The 22,805-nt window shown below is 39.6% G+C and overlaps 3 long non-coding RNA genes across 4 annotated transcripts; 1 reads left to right on the top strand and 2 right to left on the bottom strand.

The window, feature by feature from the left end:
- Window positions 1-3,965: 3,965 nt before the first annotated feature.
- On the bottom strand, window positions 3,966-5,731 carry LOC131017876 (uncharacterized). 2 transcript variants are annotated; one of them, XR_009099906.1, is made up of 2 exons: window positions 4,278-5,731; window positions 3,966-4,201 (listed from the first exon to the last, which is right to left on the bottom strand). It is a non-coding gene; the product is annotated as an uncharacterized LOC131017876 (long non-coding RNA). The 2 variants fall into 2 exon arrangements; XR_009099905.1 differs by having other exon boundaries at window positions 4,307-5,731.
- Window positions 5,732-13,527: 7,796 nt separating this feature from the next.
- LOC131017882 (uncharacterized) lies at window positions 13,528-16,225 on the bottom strand. Its single transcript, XR_009099912.1, has 2 exons — window positions 16,029-16,225; window positions 13,528-13,768 (listed from the first exon to the last, which is right to left on the bottom strand). It is a non-coding gene; the product is annotated as an uncharacterized LOC131017882 (long non-coding RNA).
- Window positions 13,783-16,037, top strand: LOC131017869 (uncharacterized). The gene is made up of 2 exons (XR_009099897.1): window positions 13,783-15,327; window positions 15,814-16,037. It is a non-coding gene; the product is annotated as an uncharacterized LOC131017869 (long non-coding RNA).
- Window positions 16,226-22,805: the final 6,580 nt, after the last annotated feature.

The following is a 22,805-nucleotide window of genomic DNA, read 5'->3' as shown; positions in this document are numbered from 1 at the left end:
TCTCCACAATAAATTAATGGACTCAAAATATATTTTGAGTGCATCATCTATTGAAAATAAAAAAAATAAATCATCACATATATAAATTATCAAATTCATATAAGTTCGTATTTTATTAATGGAAGCTGAACTCTAATTACCATAATAAATCCTTAAATCAGTAATTAAAAGTATATAATCCTTAATAAAAAGTCGGGTCATTACAATATCATCACCTATAGGAGGGATGACAACAGTAGATCATGTGTGCTTGAACCTAGAACTGAATATAAGGTCACTCAAGATTGTAGTGAACAACTCGTATGTTATACCGATGGGAGATGTGGACATAATCCTAGGAATGGACTGGCTAGCCGAGAACTATGCCACCATCATTTGTAACGAAAGACGGATATCGTTTCGACCCCCAGGAAGGGAGCCGTCACATTTCCACGGAATTAGTATGGGAAGAAGAAAGATGATCATCTCCGCCCTGCAAGCAACGAAAATGATGAAGAAGGGATACTCAGCTTACCTCGTATACTTGCACGGAGAACTGGGTACTGAAAAGAGTATAGAAGATGTAGCAATTGTACGGGACTTTTCAGATGTATTTCTAGAGATTCTGCCAAGGCCACCACCGGACAGACCAATTGAGTTTACCATTGATTTGGAGCCCGGGGTAGCTCCCATTTCGAAGGCACCATACCGAATGGCTCCTAAAGAGTTGGAAGAACTCAAGATACAACTGCAAGAACTTTTGGAACTTGGATTCATTAGGCCAAGTGTATCACCTTGGGGTGCACCTGTACTTTTCGTGAAGAAAAAGGATGACACATTGCGAATGTGCATAGACTATAGGGAACTGAACAAAGTGACACTGAAGAACAAATATCATTTACCAAGGATAGATGACCTTTTCGACCAGCTCAAGGGAGTAAGCGTGTTCTCGAAGATTGATTTGCGGTCTGGTTATCACCAGCTGAAGATTCGACCAGAAGACGTACCTAAGATGGAATTTCGAACTAGGTATGGCCACTACGAATTTGTAGTTGTGCCATTCGGGCTAACTAATGCGCCAGCCGTATTCATGGACCTCATGAATCGAGTGTTTCATCCGTACTTAGATAAATTTGTGTTGGTGTTTATAGATGACATCCTGATCTACTCGAAGAACGAGAAAGACCATGAGGAATATCTGAGAATTGTTCTAGAAACGTTGAGGACGGAGCGCCTTTATGCCAAATTCAGCAAGTGCGAGTTTTGGCTCAGCGAAGTCATGTTTTTAGGACATATTGTGTCATCAGAAGGGATTAAAGTAGACCCTGAAAAAGTGCAAGCAGTGCGCGAATGGAAATCGCCTACTAACCCTAATGAGATAAGAAGTTTCTTAGGATTGGCAGGTTACTATCGGAGGTTTATGGAAGGATTTTCCAAAATTGCAAGGCCAATGACGCAACTATTCAGGAAGGGAATAAAATTTTCTTGGACAGAGGAGTGCGAGAAGAGCTTCCAAGAACTCAAGGAAAAGTTTACTAAGGCACCAGTGTTAGCCGTTCCAACAGCTGACAAGGAATATGTGATCTACACGGACGCGTCCAAAAATGGACTCGGTTGTGTACTAATGCAAGAAGGAAAAGTGATAGCATACGCGTCACGACAGCTTAGGCCACATGAACTAAATTACCCGACTCATGATCTGGAATTAGCTGCAGTGGTGCACGCACTAAAGATTTGGAGACACCACCTATATGGAGTTAGGTGCGAGATATACACAGACCACAAAAGCCTGAAATATTTTTTTGAGCAAAAGGACCTTAATATGAGACAAAGGAGATGGCTCGAACTAGTGAAAGATTATGACTGTGGTATTAACTACCACCCAGGCAAGGCTAACGTAGTGGCTGATGCATTGAGTCGTAAAACTCAATCTAAATTGGGAACTCTCATCACTCGAGAGACGGTGCTCATAAGGGAATTTAGCAAAATGAGCATAGAAGTGATTAAACCACCAGGGACGATAGCAAGCGTTGTGGCAACGGTACCTAACTTGAGGAAGACGATCGTAGAAGCACAAAGAAAAGATGGGAAGATGGAAAAAACTACGGGAAGCAGTAAGGAAAGGAGGCGTCAAGAATTATCAAGAAGCATCAGATAATGCTATCCTCTTTGAGGGAAGGATATGCATCCCCCATGATGATGAGCTTAAGGATAAAATCATGAGTGAGGCTCACGATACCCCTTATACTGCCCACCCAGGCAGTACTAAGATGTATCAAGATCTAAAGAAGCATTTTTGGTGGGAAGGCATGAAAAGAGACATAGCATCCTTTGTAGAGAGATGCCTAGCTTGCCAACAAGTGAAGGCCCTACACCAAAGGCCATATGGAAAGCTACAACCATTGGAGATCCCAGAATGGAAGTGGGAGCACATAGCAATGGATTTTGTGACCAGTTTGCCCAAAACAAAGAGAGGAAACACTGCCATTTGGGTAATAGTGGATCGACTTACAAAATGTGCTCATTTTATACCAATACCAATCACACACGGGTCAGACAAGCTAGCTCAGTTGTATGTTCGAGAGATTGTACGCTTACACGGTGTACCCGTGTCAATTACTTCAGACCGAGACTCAAAATTTACTTCTAGATTTTGGATGAGCTTACAAAAGGAGTTAGGCACGAGGCTAAATTTCAGCACCGCCTTCCACCCGCAGACAGATGGGCAGTCTGAAAGGACAATTCAGACCCTCGAAGATATGTTGAGAACAGTGGTGTTAGACAGAGGTGGAAGTTGGAAAGTAGTGCTGCCGTTGATTGAATTTGCCTATAATAACAGTTACCAGTCAACTATCGATATGGCACCATATGAGGCATTATATGGAAGAAAATGTAGATCACCGCTTTATTGGGATGAAGTGGGTGAGAGAAAAGTTTTAGGACCAGACATGGTCAATGAGATGGTTGAGATAGTCCGCCAGATCAGAGGACGAATAAAAGAGGCACAAGATAGACAGAAATCTTACGCTGGTGCACGTCGAACTGAGTTATGTTTTGAAATAGGAGACAAGGTCTTCCTAAAGGTATCTCCTACCAAGGGGATAACTAGGTTTGGTGTCAAGGGAAAACTTAGACCCCGATTCGTAAGACCTTATGAAATTTTGGAGAGAATAGGCCCAGTAGCCTATAGGTTGGCATTACCGCCAAGTTTTGGAAACGTTCACAATGTTTTCCATGTATCACAACTCAGAAAATACGTTTTCGATCCAAAGCACATAATCCACCAAGAAGAGATGATCCTTTGCCCAGATTTGAGCTATGAAGAGAGACCAGAGGTCATTCTAGATCGAAAAGTACAACAACTCAGGAATAAGGCAATCACATCAGTGAAAGTCTTATGGAGACACCAAGCCACGTGGGAGCTTGAAGACAAAATGAAGGAGAAATACCCCGAACTGTTTTAGAAGAAATATGCAAATTTCGGGACGAAATTTTTGTTAAGAGGGGTAGTATGTAATGACCCACTCTTTTATATATTTTAAATCCAGTTATGAGTGTTTATTTTTGTTCATCAGTGAATGAAAACGGTTATTATCCTGATATGAATTCAGCTTATGATCCTGAATTTATATTGTTAAAACAGTCAATGATATTATTTCAGAGTTATAACTGACTTAGCAAAGTCACGTTATTTATTTAAGCGAGATGGAATTAGAATTTATTTTTACTCAAGTCGTGGATTATTTCCGACTCGTGAGTTAATTAAATCTGCGGATTTAATTTAGATTCATTTTATAACTTATCGATTTTAGCGAGTTATCACATGTCGAAATCGAGATTTATGTAAATATACAGTATCAAGCAGAATCGAAGCCAGTATTTTATTACAGTTACTGAATCACAGAGATTTGTTTATTACAATATATATATATATATAAAATACTACAATCTGCTTCGATAAAACAGTATTACACGCACACAACATATTTTTACAACTACCAGTAACAATATACAATATTCCAATCACATTGATACATTGATGTCCACAACTCATAATAACATACAAAGTCATCAGTATCATTACACAAACTTTCTTTTTCGCTCCACCATGCTTTTCTCCCCATTCATACAACACCACCACTACACTTTGTCAAGCCAATTGAAGAGCAACAACTCCTCCTCACTTAGTTAACTCCAGCCAAACAACACCACATTCTTCCACCTTATTCCCATATATCAACCGCAATTAATGGAGAGCAACAACTAATCATTTCAGCTATTTTCAATTTGCTCAATACCTCAACAATTGAAGGAGTAGAGAGATAACCTTCATTCATTACTCTGCCAAGTTCAAAGGGGTAAGCCATACTTCAACTCTCTCTAGCTCTGCCATGTATTCCTCCTGCATTATTAAGGGGAACATCATATGATTCTATTTCAGATTCTATCAGCTTCATTTAAACCAACGACAATCAGCCAACCAACAGTCATTTTCAAGGTATTAATTCAATACCAAATATTCAATCCAGTTGTATGCATATCAAAGCATGATCAGTATATAATGATAGAAAACATTGTTGCATAATGGACATAGCAATCAACTAAAGTCAGTTTTTATGTGTTATTCATGAGTTAGACAATGAGGACTTTCGAAATAGAAACAAACCACTATGGCTAGTTTTACCCACTGCATAATCGAATTATAGAAATACTAGAGCTCAATAGAATCATGAACTGAGTTTACAACAAGCTTTGAGTTTCGTTCACAATAGAGTATTAAGAATGAACTTAGCTTCGAATGGAAAAGGGCGCAGCCTGTTCGGTCGAGCCATGAAGCGATGATTGGGCGACGGCTCAAGGGGATCCAAGCGCCAACCGTGAATCACGGCGACGTGCAGAGGCACGCCGGACTCGTACGCAGCAGCGGCGGTTCCAAGGACAGCAGCGTTGACGGCGTCGAGCGGTGAAAGGTAGAAGACTCCCGACCTCAGCGATGGTCCTCGCCGGATTCCAGTAGCAGCAGCGGCGTCGGGGCTCGGAGAATCGATGGAGACAACAGACTTTCGACGGTGAAGTCCGAGAACGGCAACAGCAGCAGGCGGCTTAGCTGCTGCCCGTCGATCCAGAGAGAGAAAAGGGGGCTGGACGGCGGCTGGACAGGGGGCTGGACGGCGGCTGGATGCGAAGCTGGTCGACGAAGGGAGAGATGACGGGCCGATCAGCTGCTGCTCGGCCACATCCGGAGGAGATTCGAGGGAGCAGAAAGAGAGGCGAATCTGGTCGGAGAGAGAGTCGCGGCGGCGGTGCTCGTCGGTTGCTCAGTGACGGCGACTCATGGTGAACGACAGAGGCAGAGCCTTGCTACTTGACGAAATTCGACGGAAACTAGAGAGGACTCGTCGATTGCTCTGAATCGGAAGACAGCGGCGCTGAATCGACGAAGCCGGATTTGGTGGGCTGTGAACGAGAGAAAGAAGAGAGGCGAGGAGGCGTCGGACCTTGGCGCGGCTGTCGACCTCGCCGGATTCCGGAGCAGCGGCGGCGAGCCCTCATTGGAGAAGAGAGAGATGAGAATTGAGAGGAAGAGAGAGAGATCTATTTGTGTGGGTGCGTGTGAGTGTGTATTGAGAGAGAGAGAGAGAACCGAGATGTTGGGGGGGAAGATTTGGGCTTTTTCCTATTTTAATTAAAGTTGGGCTCTTTTATTTTAATTGGGCTTTCTTTATTGTAATTGGGCCTTTATTTAAATTCTTTGGGCCTTTATTTAATTTCTTTGGGCCTTGTTGTATTTATTTCAGTGGGCTTGAGTTGGGCTGGCTTATTTATTAATTTTGGGCCTTGATTTATTGATATGGGCCGATTTTTAATTACTGATTGGGCCTGTGAATTTATATGGACATTTGATTATTCACTTATTTGGACTGCTGTATCATTTCAGTTGGGCTTTGGTTATTTTATTTCATTGGGCCGAATTTATTTAAATTGAAGCTCATTTATTTTATTTTAATTGGGCTGTTATATTATCTTTGTTGGGCCTCGTTTGATTTATTTAATTGAGCCCAGCTAATCAAATTATTTATTTATTGGGCCAAGATTTATTTAATTACTTGAGCCGATGAATTTTTTCAATTGGACCTCTCATGTTAATTATTCAAGCCCACTTTTACTTAATTATTAGGTTACCTTATGTTGAGCCTTTTAATTATTTAATCTTATAACATTACTTATTCCTATTTATTAAGCCGATTAATTATGAGGTTATAAAGCGAATAAGCTGAAGTATTTATTTATTTTCTATTGACTACGAGGAGCGGGGTTTATTTAATTGACGGATTAGAACACCCCGAAGAGAACAGATTAATTTTTGTTAATTATCCGGCTTCATGAGACGAGACTTAGCTTTTGTTTAAATCCGATAGCCTGGATTAACAATAGAAATTCCCTGATTATTATCTCAGAATAATAGTTCATGCATACGAGATTCATGCATAGTTTAATTACGCATTCTCATTTAATTGAGAATTTTCCCTCGATTTAAAGGCTTACGTTATTTTCTCGGATTAAAGGTCGAGAGCAAGAATAAGAGCTCGTCAAGGGGTCACTAATCTGTAGCAAAGCTTTGCTATCAGGTGGGTTACTTTCATATATATCAAATGAGTTTAATGTTATGTTTGAATAGTTATTTCATTGCAAAATCTTTGAACTGAAAATTATTTCAACTGTTGTCTTGCCATAAATGTTTCAATGTTTGGTATGATATCTATCTGATGTGGCTTTGCCAGTTATTATGAAATCGAATTCGGGTCCTGAGCAGTTGATAGCTATCCTGCCAGGGCTAGTGTACACCAGTGACCGTGAGTCATCTAGCGGGTTGGCCGGTCAAGTGTCCGTGAGAGGTGGCCACCTCTCCGGCACACAGTTCCAGATATGATAGATTACAAGAGAACTTAGTCTGCAGACGAACTTTAAGAATCACAAATGAATTTAGTAAGCTTGGGCCTTTTTAGCGAAAAAAACTCCCTTGCTGTACTGTTTATGATGGCATGACAATTTACAACTTTACGAAGCATGTTATATTTCATAGTAGGCATATGTGCCCACTGAGTACTTTTGTACTCAGCCCTGCATATATTTCTAAATGTGCAGGTTGAGCAGCTGCCGATGGTGATGAAGTGACGAGCGGGACTCTTTTGTCTTATTATGTATTAATGAACTCTAGGGTTACATGTCTTCATACATGTAATCAGAATCATATTCCGCTGCGTACTCAGAAGCTTTATGTTTATTTGGCTAAGTCAGAGATATCTGAACTTACTAGTTATTTGAGTCTATAAGACTAAACTTCTGTTATATTATAAATATCCTTTTTGTTAAATGATGAAATGCGATCCCTCCTTGTTTGATTATCCCCTTTCTATCCCGCTTCTAATTTCCCTCTATTATTCACGGTTTTCCGGCTTAATTATCCTTAATTAGGTCCGGTCGTGACACTGTGACAGTTGCATCAAAATATATACTCTTTTACTTGAGAAAATGAGACACAACCTTGAGAGTAAAAGCTCTTCCTTGCACTCCACATCCCTGCAATCGAAGTGCTACCTCCTTGTATAGATTTTTTAGAAAGTGCTGAGCCTGAGACCAGAAAACAACAGTCACAGAATTTAACTTTCATTTACAGAAGGACTATAGTATGATGGACGACTAACATCATTTGCATTATTGAATCTGACACCCCAGTTTACTTCTGCACCAATCACTACTAGAAAAACGCTCATAGATAACGGATTTTATCCGTTATCTATGAGCAAAAAAACCGTTGTGTATAGTGGTGTTATCTATGATACGTATCATAGACAACGGTTTAAAAACCGTTATGTATGTGAGAATAGATAACGCTACGAGACGCTCATACATAACGGTATGAAACCGTTATCTATAATGATTATACATAACGGTTTATACCGTTATGTATGAGGATTTTTCCGTTATGTTTGTATTTTTTTTGTTTTTTTTCCTATCATAGTTAATAGTTTTTTTTCTATACATAACGGTATGAAACCGTTATCTATAATGATTATACATAACGGTTTATACCGTTATGTATGAGGATTTTTCCGTTATGTTTTGTATTTTTTTTATTTTTTTCCTATCATAGTTAACAGTTTTTTTTCTATACATAACGGTATGAAACCGTTATCTATAATGCTTATACATAACGGTTTATTACCGTTATATATGAGAATTTGTCCGTTATTTTGTATTTTTTTTTGTTTTTTTCCATCATAGTTAACAGTTTTTTTTACTTCTTATAACGGTTTTTGCACCTTTTATAACAGTTTTTTTGCACTTTATATAATTGTAGTATATTTTTAAATTTTGCAATTTTTATAAAACGACAAAATGATAAAATCAACAATAACAATATTATATATTATCCAAAATATTCATACATTATCATCCAAATATAATGAAAACTTCACATATATTCTATTTAGCTAGATGTTTAATTAAAAAATATTACAAATGCGCGCAACTTGCTAGACATTTGAAACGACGTTCTCTGCTTCAGCCTTCTCGTTTGTAGTAGTCCTCATAGCTCATCGACTCCCATCTACTTGATCTACAAGATATAGCAATTAATTCAAAACAGAGCTCCTCTCATTGAATTAGACAGCAACAACTCTTGTTGGGCATGAAAGCATACATTCATTATCTGTCGAATTTGGATCTGATTGCTGCAAAAAGTAAAAGACATGTTAATGTGCGTTCAGAGCATTCAGAATGAGAAAGACAATGCAAGAAAGAGATGATGATGATGATGGATTCATATCTAGCATCTGAGCATTTATATGATCTGAAAGCCACTCAATATTCAGCTCCTGGCATACAGTGGAAGATTATTAATTAACACAAATTGAGAAGTGCCTCAAAATATCCCTGAACAGAAGTAAGGTTTGAGAAAGAACAATAATCAAGGTTATACATAGCAGCCAAGAATACAACTATTAGTAGTAAATTGTATACTATGAAATTGAATATGAAAAAAGGCAAAATAAAAAATCTTTCACCGAGAGAGAATTACCTTGCAAATAAGCTCGCCCTGGAATCCCCCAGCAATCAACAAATTGTCACGGACAGCCAGAGTACTAACTTGAGTTTGAGTAAATCCTTCTAGCAGACTTCCAGGGTGTTTCTATAAAAGGAGATAATATCAGTCAGCGAAATTATATAAGTACAAAGGAAGCATAGAGCCCAAAACTTAAATTACTCAGCATATGATCATTTAGGAAGAGATGCACCTCTGCCGGAGCCACATGCCCAGAGACATTAAGAACTTCAGTCTTTTTGGAACTTAATGAAGACCAGTGAATAATTGAGTAATGCGACATGAGGTAAACATCATGCTTTGATGTTGACCAAACAAGGTTCCTCAACTGCGATCACAGTTACAGAGGGAAACTCAGAAACCATGTATTCAATATAACCAACAATGATGCTCAATATATCTCCAAAGAAAAACAATGATGCTCAATATACATTGAGAAAATATTCAGCATGTTCTTATGCATCTCAATTAATCTCATTGTGAAACTGGATCTACAAGAAAAGTGAAGATATCACAGCATTGAGAGAATCCATTTAGTACATTTCACATTTAGACTTTGTCAATGTGCTGTAACAAAATCATGGATGCACATCCAAACACATCTAACATGAGAAACTCTCCATGGAAGCAAAATATCATTACATCATTCTAGACTTTACAACAAACTTCATCCTAGCAGATGAGAACATTGCAATCCCTCAGTTAGTCTCATCCAAATAGAGAGAGCACACAAACAGACTCAAGTGAGCAAAAGAGGCTGGTACCCAGCACGTAGCAAATAAGAAAAATGGAGGACGACAAAAGGCCAGATAACTCCTGGCATTACACCAGAAAATTTTAATCTCAGGTTATGCGTCAGCCACATAATGACATACTTAATCTACCTAAGACTCCAAAATTAAAATAGGTCTAAAGTAATAGAAAACTAAACATATAAATTAGACTAAAAAAGTAAATCACAATTTGAATCATTCAAGATGCCTGCCAATGCAAATTCATTCTTCTCTTTACTCTAAATTCAAGATGTATGCAATCAATTAGGCAGAACTGGACAAACTAAGTGCAGCATGATCTTGGAATGCATTCATACAAGGAACAGCAGGTTTCAAAGCAACCATTGACCACACCAACTCTAATACTTATAAACCTTGGCAAAGTTTCAACTTACAGCCGTTAAAATGAACAACAGACATCAAAGAAGAATACAACCCATAATTACCTGAAAATGAAGAATGGTTGATTTTACTGATCTGGTGTTCTGCCAGAATTCATAATACGCTCCACCTTTCCTAGTTACTTTGCATTCCTAACAAATTCAGAACAGAACCAAACTTTATACATGCTTTAGAATCAATAATACAATAGTTTATAACTTCTAGAATCACAAAAGCAAGCTAACTAACTAACTCTGTTCAGCTATCATTAAAGACTGAACATTACCTTTTCTGATTCCTCTCCGGAGTGGAGCACATTCTCATAATTCTGTATCCAAATAAAATAAAACAGATGACATGTTTCTCCATTTCATAGATCTCGATCACTCAAGTGTTCAGCAGCAGAAATACAAAGATCTCAATAATAGTAAAGTTGGTAGTCAATATTGCTAGCATACACCATCTCCAGGTTTTTGCTTCATAAACATCAAAACAAGAGCCTGCCTCAAGTAAAAAGTCAATGTCTATTCTTAAAATGTTTAAATACCTCTGAGTTGGAGAAGTTCCGGGCATTTGATAAGAACCTTCCTTTATGGAATTAACCAGGTCAAGGTTGAATCTAAGACCTGAGAAGTTACACTCCGATGGAAATGCAAATAAATTGTACGTCTCACCTGTAAAACGCATTTACACACATAAAACAACGTTAGATGATTCTAATAGAAAAAATAGTTCTTACTACCACTATGTCTCTCTCATTTCTGTAAGTGATTTAAGAAACTATATGTTACTGCTTAAATCTCATCCTTGTAAATAATACAATCTGGTAAAAAACTTTATACATAAAGGGTTTTCACTCCAAAATCCAATTGAGGATTGTCTTCGAATGTTAGCTCCAGTTTAATTATGATCTAAGAAATCAAGAAATCCCAAATTTTGCAGTTGCAAGATAAAACAAAATAACAAATTAGAAGCCTCAAAATCGACTGAAGATGGAAAAACACCAATCTGTTGTCCAGCTACAACTACTATAATTCTACAATCTGTCCATTTTCACATACACGGAGAGAGAGAGAGAGAGAGAGAGAGAGAGACAGAGACGCACCTAGCAAGTTTGAATCAATTCCAATATAATGTAGCAAAAATAGATGTAAACAGGATTCTTTCCTCTACAACAAATCTAACATTACGCAAACACAAACTCACCAAAGAAACACCTTAGGCTGCTTCAAAAAAGCATTCTCGGTAGAAGCAAAAACCCTAGTCCGCAGCAGCTGAGAGTGAACCATGTGATTCAATTAATCAAAGCAAATACACCCTCTCTATTTAAGCTTAAATATTTCCCAATTATTTCAATTCCAACATCAAAATAAACACACCTTATCTATTCAGGATCAAAAGCCTTTCTAAATGACAGCAAATCAAAAAAGATGAGAATAACAAAAACCCCCAAAAAAGAGAAAACCTCTTCAAGTGTGTGGTTCGAACGAAATAGACAAATTGCAGCTAAAATTCCAAAATTATCAGAAATAAATAAATAACAGGACAGCAGCGGCTCGACCGCCGCAGAGGCGCGGGTTTGCGGCAATGACTGCCAACGCTGCTGGATCCGCGGTAGCCGCCATGAATGAGACGGAGAGATAGGGCGAGTGAGAGCAAGAGAGAGAGAGACAGAGAGAGAGAATACCGAGACGTACCGTAGCGGCGCGAAGAGTAATTACCGGCGTGCTTCTATGGCCGGAACTTGCCTCGGCAGCGGCGGCGACTATCTCTCAAAGAGGGAGAGATCGCGAAGAGAGAGAGAGAGATTTGGGGAGGAGATGAGACGCAGCGAGGGTGGGCGGCAGCGGCGCGACGCAGCGCGACAAGGGTGGGCGGCGACGGGCTGGCTCGGGGCAGCGGCGCCGGCGGCGGAGTCGAGAGGGGAGAGAGAGAGTCGAGAGAGACAGGGAGGAGAGGACGAACAAAACTAGGGCTTCTAGTTTGGGGGGGGGGGGGGGGGGGTTTAATTTCTAAATTTCCTAAATTTTTTTCTTTTTTTCTTTTTTTTCACTTTTAATATTCAATTTTTGGTATTTAGATTTCTAATTTAGATTTTTAATTTACATTTTATATAAGTGTTGATAAAATAAAAAAAATGTTATGAATTTTTTATTTTTCAAAGTCTATATCTAGGAATAAATTCAAATTTTAGGATAAATAATTTATTTGTTATTTTTTAATATAATATAAGAATGTAGAAAATTATTTTAAAAAAATTAATAAAAAAATTATACATAACAGTTTTTAGAGACGCTCATACATAACGGTTCAAAAACCGTTGTAAATGACTCTTATACATAACGGTTCAAAAACCGTTGTAAATTACTGTTATAAAAGATGGTCATAGATAACGGTGGCACAACGGTTTTGTAATACCGTTATGTATGCAACTTATAGATAACGCAAAAACATAACGCATTTGTTCAAACCGTTATCTATGCATTTAGACAACAGTACATAGATAACGAATTTTCGCAAAACCGTTATCTATTCCTAAAAGTGCGCTCATACATAACAGTTTTTGAAAAAAACCGTTATCTATTCACTGTTATGTATGTAAACTTTTGTAGTAGTGAATAGACTTGCTTTCCTGCAAAATAAGAAAAGTAAAACAAAATATGTAGGAGTCTAAAAGTAAAATATGACAGTGACAATATCTACCTATGGGCAGTTTAGAAAATAAGAATTATCAAGTGGCACCAACATCATCAAAGGAAATAGGCGGAATGTAACCTTTATACTTCAGTTAGACTTGGACCTTACAGGTCTATACATCATGAGCAACATTTATGAAGTCATTAGCAAATTCTTTAAGAACACAAATGAATATTAAAGGCCTTTAAAGTCAACATGCATCTTGTTTCAACTCGTTTGTCATGTAGCAATTAAATTCTAACTATGCATGTGTCCTGTACAAATTTCACTCATGCAGATAGGCCAAGCTAAGCATGTATTACAGTTTCCAATAGAACATGTTTGCCATAAAGGAGTAGAACCATGTCTATCCACCAGCAAAAGTCGGCAGATGCCCTCAAGTACACCAAGCATACATATTATAAAGAGTTCTAAGAATATTACTCAGCTGAAAACCATAATTCCAGAAGAATATAAAGCTTAAACTATGTCACGACCGGGCTTAACTAAGGATAGTTAATCCGGGGAATCATGACCAAGGGAGGGAATTAAGAAGCGGGAATAAGAAAGGGATTAATTTTTAGAAGCGGATCGAAAGTTTACACTGAACCGAAAGAAAATTTTAATGTATAAAGAAGTCACTCTTTATAAACTTGAAAGGATTTCACAAGCCAAAGATGTAATTTACATAAGAGAATCACAATAGAGAAGACCTATTGTGATCTTTACACAAAATAAGTGTTCGAAGCGGAAGACTGGCTAGAGAGGCATGTTAAAGACATGCGTCTCGAAATATACATTCAAACAAAACAAAAGACCGCTCGACACCATCTCATCATCGTCTCTGCTCAACCTGCACGTTTATAAATACATACAGGGCTGAGTATAAAATACTCAGTGGACACAAGCCAAAGATACGTACATGCATACTAAAGCTGTAAATTATCATGCCTTTTCTCATGGCGTACAGAGGTTTTAGTAAAAAGTCTGCACCCACTAGTCATTTATTTGTTCTAAAGTTCGTCTGATCAGACTATGTTCTTTTGTGCTCTACCATATCTGCAATAATAACTGTGTGCCGAGAAGGTGGCCACCTTCTACGGTCACTGACCGGCCGATATGCTAAACCGGCTCACGGTCCTAGACCGGCCGATACGCTAAATCGGCTCACGATCCTAGACCGGCTGATACGCTAACCGGCTCACGGTCCTAGATCAGCCGATACGCTAACCGGCTCACGGTCCCTTGTGTACACTAATCCTGTCTAACATCTGGATAGAACATGACCCGAATTCGATTAACTGCTGGTGCCAGATAGGTATCATACATAAATCTTAAAATTGATAGGCAATGATAATAGTTCGCAAGATTTTATTCAACTGCAACATAATCTAAACTTTGATTTTTATATAAGAAAGCCCATCTGGTCGTGGTCTAATGATTCAGGTGATTCTGAACTATGGATTCACCTTCCTTTGTATATGACCTTCAGTATAAATTAACTAACTAAGTAAATAACGAGAAACTAATATGGATTTACCTTAAAGAGTACGTATGTGGGTCTTAAGGGATATTCTTTTTTAAATAAGGACTGAAGACTAACTGCCATTTGGCAACCTTATCAACAAATACCAACATAGATTCAAATGTGGTACCCATTCTAATTAATAAATAAATATGAACTTAAAATAGATATAAGTCCAATTTACTTTTCTTTTCAGTACTTGATTTCCCAATAATCTAGTGTCTAATTATGCATAAATACTTAGGATAATAAATTATTAATAGCTACTTAAAAGAATTCTATATGTTTGAACACTTTAATTAACCAACTGAACAGTTAATCTCATTTACATGAACTACTGGATTTAACATAATAATTTAGTATAGTTAAGTAAATTATGGACCCATTCAGTAAATCAATCCATCACTTAACTAACTAATAAGGCCAACAATAATCTATTATACTTAAGCTTATTAGGAAATGAATGGGCTCATGAGAAATTGTTAGGTCCAAATACTAAATTAAGCCCAATTGCCCATTTTCTATTTTAATAAATTAAAGTTATGTTAAAATCCAGAATTTTCTTTTAAACTAATTATCTCTCCCCTTCTTTCATTTTTTTGTTCTTACGCAGGTATGCTTTCCCCCTCTCTCTCCCTACCGTCTCTCTCTCTTCCCTATACTCCGGCTAGTGTCGCCGGCCCTCGCTGCCTCCGGCGCGGCGAGGCCGGCCTCTTCTCTTCCCCCTCCTTCTTTCCTCTTTTCCCTATAACTAAATCCCCAAATCATAAAATCTAATTCCTAGGGTTTCTACCTCCCTTATTCCCCTCTGGAATTAATCTCACCGGCGAAGCCTGCCGCCACCGCCGTCGTCCTCGTCGCACCGCCGCCACCGCCGTCGTCCTCAGGTAAGCCCTATCTCTCTCTCCACTTCTCTCTCTGCTCTCTCGAACCCCCCCCCCCCTCTCTCTGCCCTTTCTCGATCTCTCTCTCTCTCTCTTCTGGTCAGGCTGCGGCGGCCGCTGCGAGCTGCGACGGCGCGTGCAGCGCCGGTGGTCGCCGCCGCCCTGCTCTCCCCTCTCTTCCTCCATCGCTCGTTCTGCCTTTCTCCTTCTCTTTCTGCTATCTGTCTCTATCTCACTCTCTCGCTCAATCTCCCTCTCCCTTTCTACTGTCAGCAGCCACCGCGGGTGCCGTGGCTCAGGCAGCGCCGACGGTCACCACCGTCAGCCATGCCTCCGCCGCGATGGTTTGCCACTGTTGCTGCTGCTACTGCTAATCCCCCCTCTCCTTTATTTCCAGTTCAAAGTCCCATTCCAGCAAACTTCCGATTTAATTTCTATTTCAGTTTAAACATCACAAACTAATAAATCTCAAATTATTTTCTGTTTCAGGAATCGACCGGCGTCGTCGTTGCTTGAGACGTCTCCGGCGCAACAGTCCTTTATCAGCTCAAGATCCTATTTTTATGATTGTTTTCCTTTTTATTGCTTATTGAGAAACAACTGTATTCGTGAGATTAGAATTAGAGATATGTAACTATTGTTCATCTTTGCTGTCGATTACTGTTTTAGCAATGAGATAATTGTACTGAATTAAAGAAAACTACCTTCTCTGACGTGAATGGTTGTGGACACTGTTGGGATGACTTGTGTGCTTGGTGTTTTTTTGTTTTAGAACTTGCAGAATGGGGAAAATTTGGTTCACGCTCAACCTAGATTGCATAGGTGCGCGGGGGCGGGTGCGGGTAGGGATGGCAATTTTACCCGCAAACCCGCATACCCGCCCCTAATGGGGCGGGAGCGGGTTTATATATCCCCGCCCCGATGGCCCCGAAACTCGCCCCGATAAATAAACTCAATATATATTTTTTAAATTATATTCAAATTTTTAATAAGTTTAGTATTTAATTATTATTTTTTGATAAATATATTACTCCCTCCGTCCCATTAAAGTTGGCAACATTTCTATTTTGGGTGTCCCACTAAAGTTGGCCACTTTCTAAAAATGGCAAAAGTTTACTTTAATTAAGTCAACAATTACTCACTAATTTGGTCAACAATTGTAGGCCACTTTCTAAAAATGCCAAAATTACTTTGATTAAGTCAACAATTACTCACTAATTTGGTCAACAATTGTAGGCCACACTCTATTAAAACATATTAACACTCAATTTCTTAATCTCCGTGCCGAAACGAATGTTGCCAACTTTAGCGGGACGGAGGGAGTAAATAATTTACATTCTTTTAGTTATTTTTTATTATAATTTTAGTTTTTTATTAATTATTTTTAATAAAAAAATACTTTTTTATTCTAAAAAATTATTATTTTATTATAAAAATTATATTTTTAATAAAAAATAAATTTAACATGTACCCGTTGGGTACCCGTCGGGTACCCGTCCCCCGGCGGGTATGGGGATGGGGAAGCAATACCCGACCCCGCCCCGCCCCGTTGCCATCCCTAGGTGCGGGAGCGATACGATTCCAGTGCGGGGATACGGATTTTTCAAAAATGGTAGGGTGCGATTCGTGAAGGATACGTCCGTGTTATATATATATTTTATTACATATAACCAATCAAATATATATATATATATATATATATATATATATATATATATTTTATTATATATAAAACCAATCAAATTTATAAGGTGCGATTCGAGGATTTAGAAGAGTTAAATTAGAGAGTATAATGTATTAGTTCAAATATTTAGTACTACATTTAAGTAAAAATATATAAATTGAGCCCAACAAAATAAAAGTATGACCCATGAAATTAAAATAAATGGGCCCATGAGATTTAATTATCCACCAAGAAATCGGCCCAATTAGAAGTCAAACCCATTTTCTTCACAACCACCCTTTTCTCTCTCCTTCCTCACACCCACCGCCCCCTCTCTCTCTAATCTCTCTATCGGCTCATTCATTTTCTCTCTCTCGAAACTGACCACGCCGCCGCCCTCCTTCCGGCGTGAATCTCCAGCAGTCGTGCCCCCTCCACCGCGAATCTCCGGCAGTCGCACCCCCTCCACCGTGAATCCCCGGCAGTCGCGCCCCCCTCACGGCCCCTCCACCTTTGCCACCGCCTTCGATCTGTCCTGCCCTTCAGCCCCGCCGCCCTGCTCAGCCGCCTCGCCTCCTGCCAGCCAACAGCCGTCCGTTGAGAGTGAGAATCCCGATTCGCGAATCCAATTTTTTTTTTTTTTAGGGGGGGGGGATTCGCCAGGTGGCGAATCCCGTGCGAATCCCACGCGAATCGCGCCCGCACCCGCCCCCCGCGCGAATCGGATACTGCAATGTGTTGGTTTATGGCGAATCCGTGCATCCCAGCGCTCAACTCTCCTTTTCTTATACTGTTTTGAGTCGGTTGAGGGAGTGGCTGAGTCACGTTTGCTACGTGTTCCTTCAAGGATCAGATATGTTTGGTTTGGGATTCCTATTATTATCATCTATTAACCCAAATACCAGCTGTTGGGCTCACTTAGAAACTGAATTGATATATATAGATACTGGGCTTTGGTTATCAATAAGATCATTGGCCCAACAACATTATTGGGCCTCTTTTAAAAAAAATAAATAAATATAACTATTAACCCAATTAAAAGGTTATTTGGAATTTATCAAAGAAAATAGAAGTTGCATTTATATTTCTTACTTAATCAATTAATCTTATGTAGAGATTGGCTTGTTAAAATTCTCTATTTAATGAATATCTATAGAAAAATCTAATATATGAACTTAATTATATAACTAACAATAGTATAAATACGGTGGGGCTACTACATCCTACCCCTCTAAATAAAAATTTCGTCCCGAAATTTGCGTACCTAGTTAAACAACTCCCCGAAATTTGCGTACCTAGTTAAACAACTCTGGGTATTTATCTCGCATTTTGTCTTCCAGTTCCCATGTTGCTTCTTCCTGGTCGTGATGTCTCCACAAAACTTTCACCAGTACGATTGATTTATTTCTTAAATCCTGTGTCTTTCGATCCAGGATAGCTTCTGGTCTTTCCTCATAAATCAAGTCTGGACTCAAGGTTATCTCATCCTGGTGAATTACGTGTTTGGGGTCGAACACGTATTTTCTTAGTTGTGATACATGAAACACATTATGAACATTCCCAAAACTTGGTGGTAAGGCTAATCTATAAGCAACCTGGCCTATTCGTTCCAAGATTTCATAGGGTCCCACAAAACGAGGTTTGAGTTTTCCTTTCACGCCAAATCTAACTATTCCTTTTGATGGAGATACCTTCAGAAAAACCTTATCTCCCACTTCAAACTGTATTTCAGTTCGGCGCGTATCTGCATAGGACTTCTGTCTATTTTGGGCCTCTTTCATTCTTGCTCGAACCTGTCGGATAATTTCTATCATTTCATTAACTGCATCCGGCCCTAGATTCTTTCTCTCGCCTACTTCATCCCAATAAAGTGGCGATCTGCATTTCTTTCCATACAATGCCTCGTATGGTGCCATATTAATGGTTGCTTGATAGCTGTTATTATAGGCAAATTCGACCAGTGGTAACACTGATTCCCAAGCACCGCCTCTATCCAACACTATTGTTCTTAGCATATCTTCCAGTGTTTGAATTGTTCTTTCTGTTTGTCCGTCTGTTTGTGGATGGAAGGCAGTACTAAAATTCAACTGAGTGCCTAACTCTTTCTGCAAACTAGTCCAAAATCGAGAGGTGAATCTTGAATCCCTGTCCGAAGTGATTGACATAGGTATTCCATGGAGGCGTACAATATCTCGGACATACAATTGAGCTAGTTTGTCTGATCCATAAGTAATGGAAATTGGGATAAAGTGGGCACACTTTGTTAGTCGATCAACGACTACCCAAATAGCAGTGTGGTTTCCTCTTGATTTGGGTAAACTAGTAACGAAGTCCATCGTAATATGGTCCCATTTCCATTCTGGAATTGGTAATGGTTGTAATTTCCCATAAGGTCGTTGATGCAACGCCTTCACCTGTTGACATGTCAAACACCTCTCAACGTAAGAAGCTATGTCTCTCTTCATTCCGTCCCACCAAAACTTCTTCTTCATTTCCTGATACATTTTCGTACTTCCAGGGTGAGCGGTGTAAGGTGTGTCATGAGCTTCACTCATGATTGTATTTCTAAGCTCCTCATCACATGGAATACACAATCTTCCTTCAAACATAATGGCATTATCAGCGGCTTCCTCATAACTTGTGGGTTTGTCTGCTTTGATTTTCAAGCGCAATTTCTCTAACATTTCATCTTTCCTTTGCGCATTGACAATTCTTTCTCGAAGATTTGGTTCTGCCACAATTGCTGCTATGATGGATTGCGTCGTATGCGGGGGTTGTACCACTTCTAAACTCATTCTACTAAAGTTTTCTACTAGTTCTTTCTCCTGAGTAAGGAAAAATCCCAACTGTGGTTGAGTTTTACGACTTAAAGCATCAGCAACCACATTAGCTTTGCCAGGGTGGTAGTTTATTCCACAATCATAATCCTTTACTAATTCGAGCCACCTTCTTTGTCTCATGTTCAAATCTTTTTGCTCGAAGAAGTATTTTAAACTCTTGTGGTCTGTGAAAATTTCACATCGTACCCCATAAAGGTGATGTCTCCAAATTTTTAGCGCATGTACAATGACACACACCCGTCGTGCGGTGCGGACAAAATACCTGTGTATGCCCAGTACAGACAATACACGCTCCTACTTCTCACAATAAGAACTTAGCCTTAGCGGTAAGTGTAGGGTCGAATCCCACAGGGAGTGAGGAACCACTTTGTTCTCTGACGACAAACTGAGGTGTCACAATTCTCAATCTGTATACGCTGCACAAGAAATAAACAAGATCAATAATAACAAAGGGGTGAGGTTATTCGGTTAGGTCATAACTGTTGTTAACATTCGCTTCGGTCATAGGCACACTGATGATCCGTCTATGATCCATGCAAACCCAAGGCGTGGCCCAAAGACATTGGGGCGTTTCAAGGGGTTACACTTCACATATAGGATGGTTGATCTCATTGTGGTCACTTGGTCCGAAGGTCACACAATCCCTGGTCACAAGGCAGTGCTTCACTTCTCCGTAGATAGTAGTCATACCCGTTACTCACCAAGTATGACCCTCACCAACCTTCTCTCCCGAGGTCCCCAACTCCACGCTTTTAGTGACACATGCCTCCTGGACTCAACTATTTCCGGCTTTGTCAGCCGACCAGTCATAGACATGCTACGGCGCCGAGATTGCTTTCGTCGTTTGATAACCATGGCTTTATGCCTCGTCACAGTTGATGGATAGTCTCTAGAGAAGCCCAAGACTGAGGAAGGGCAGTGTATCCCATCAACCCTTTCCCCACCTTCTGGATCTACAACGCCTTTTGTTGACGCTGCTCAGCTACTCGGTCTTGGGCATATCGATTGTTGTACCTTGGTATACCCTGACCTTTGCTTAACATGGACAGCGTTTTACCGAACGGAGATCACCCGTTAGGCCCCTACTGCCCATGGTTTCGAACAGATCCTTCCGGAACCACGAGATTCAACCGAAAGAACAAGTGCCTCACGAATGTTTACATGTTAACAACAATTATTTCCACCCCTAAAACCTCACCAAAGGGGATTACTCACACATAACACAATTCATAAATGCAAAAGTGATTAAACACATGATAGAATGAAAAGAAATACTGGAATAGATAAAATAGTACCTAGGCTTCAAGCCTTCGAACTTGTTCAAAAGTAGAAAAACAACGGAATAGGGAAAAGCACGGAAATGTAAATTGTTTCGGATGCCACACACGGCGAACTTAAATGATAATTAAAGTAAAACAAGAGTTTTTAGGTGCCAAGAGCTTGTGCACGCTGCACACCGTTTGTCTTTTATACTGCCGGATGGTAGAGGCCTAACCCTAGCCGCGCCGGTTCCAAATCTTCGCCGGGATCTTCTTTCCTTAATTAGCTCAATCTTTGATTGATCCGATTGAAGATGGCGTCCAGCTGCAAGCTTAGTCAACCTTTCCCATTCTTTCGATCCTTCCAGTTTCTTCTTCCACCTTCCACTTGTTTCTTCGAGATCTTCGAGATTGACCTTCCTTTTATGGCTCTGGCTGTCTGCTTCTCCTGGTAACGATCAGATGGACTGCTCTTATCGGTATGGCTCATACCAGGTGGTCGCTCCAGGTTCCCATGCCCCAAGTTGAATTGGAGAGGTACTTGTTGGCCGAAGCTCCATGCTGGTAAACATGACTTAGCAATCTGGGCTCGGTAATGCCCATTCTGACCGCATTTTTTCCGTTTCCGCTCTACTGACCTTCCTTCCTTCACAACTTCGTTTTTTCCCCGGACAGAACTGTACTGACACAAATAAAGAGAAAAAATAGGGCCAAATGGCCCCAAAGTCGAAGACGCATCATACAACTGCTGCTAATTCTAGGTCATGTGTGGGATAGTTCAATTCGTGAGGCCTAAGTTGTCGAGATGCATAGGCTATCACCCTTCCTTCTTGCATTAATACACAACCTAGTCCACTCTTTGATGCATCAGTGTAGATGTCATAACCTTTATTAGCTTCTGGTACGGCTAAAACTGGTGCTGTAGTCAATTTCCTTTTTAATTCTTGGAAGCTTTCCTCACATTCACTTGTCCATGTAAACTTAACTCCCTTTCTGAGCAATTGTGTCATGGGTCTTGCTATTTTTGAAAATCCTTCAATAAATCTCCTGTAATATCCTGCTAAGCCTAAGAAATTCCTTATTTCATTAGGGTTAGTTGGCGCTTTCCACTCTTGTACCGTCTGTACTTTTGTAGGGTCCACCTTGATTCCCTCAGATGACACAACATGTCCAAGAAATGTTACTTCATTGAGCCAGAATTCACATTTGCTAAACTTCCCATAAAGTTGTTCAATTCTTAGTGTTTCCAGAACTATTCTCAAATGTTTTTCATGTTCTGCTTGGTTTTGAGAATAAACCAAGATATCATCAATGAACACTATAACAAACTTATCTAAGTATGGGTGGAAGACTCGGTTCATGAGGTCCATAAATACCGCTGGGGCGTTCGTCAATCCGAATGGTACAACTACAAATTCATAGTGTCCATATCTCGTTCTGAATGCGGTTTTAGGGATGTCTTCCTGTTTGATTCTCAACTGATGGTATCCAGATCTTAAATCAATTTTTGAGAATACACTTGCACCCTTCAGTTGATCAAACAAATCTTCAATCCTCGGCAATGGATATTTATTTTTGAGCGTGATTTTGTTGATCTCACGGTAATCAATGCACATTCTCATTGTACCGTCTTTCTTTTTCACAAAAAGTGCTGGTGCTCCCCATGGTGATACACTAGGTCTGATAAAACCTAGCTCCAACAGTTCTTGAAGTTGAATC

The sequence above is a fragment of the Salvia miltiorrhiza genome, chromosome 3 (assembly GCF_028751815.1).
Source record: "Salvia miltiorrhiza cultivar Shanhuang (shh) chromosome 3, IMPLAD_Smil_shh, whole genome shotgun sequence".
Lineage (NCBI taxonomy): Eukaryota > Viridiplantae > Streptophyta > Magnoliopsida > Lamiales > Lamiaceae > Salvia > Salvia miltiorrhiza.
This window is presented reverse-complemented; position numbering and strand designations above follow the sequence as displayed.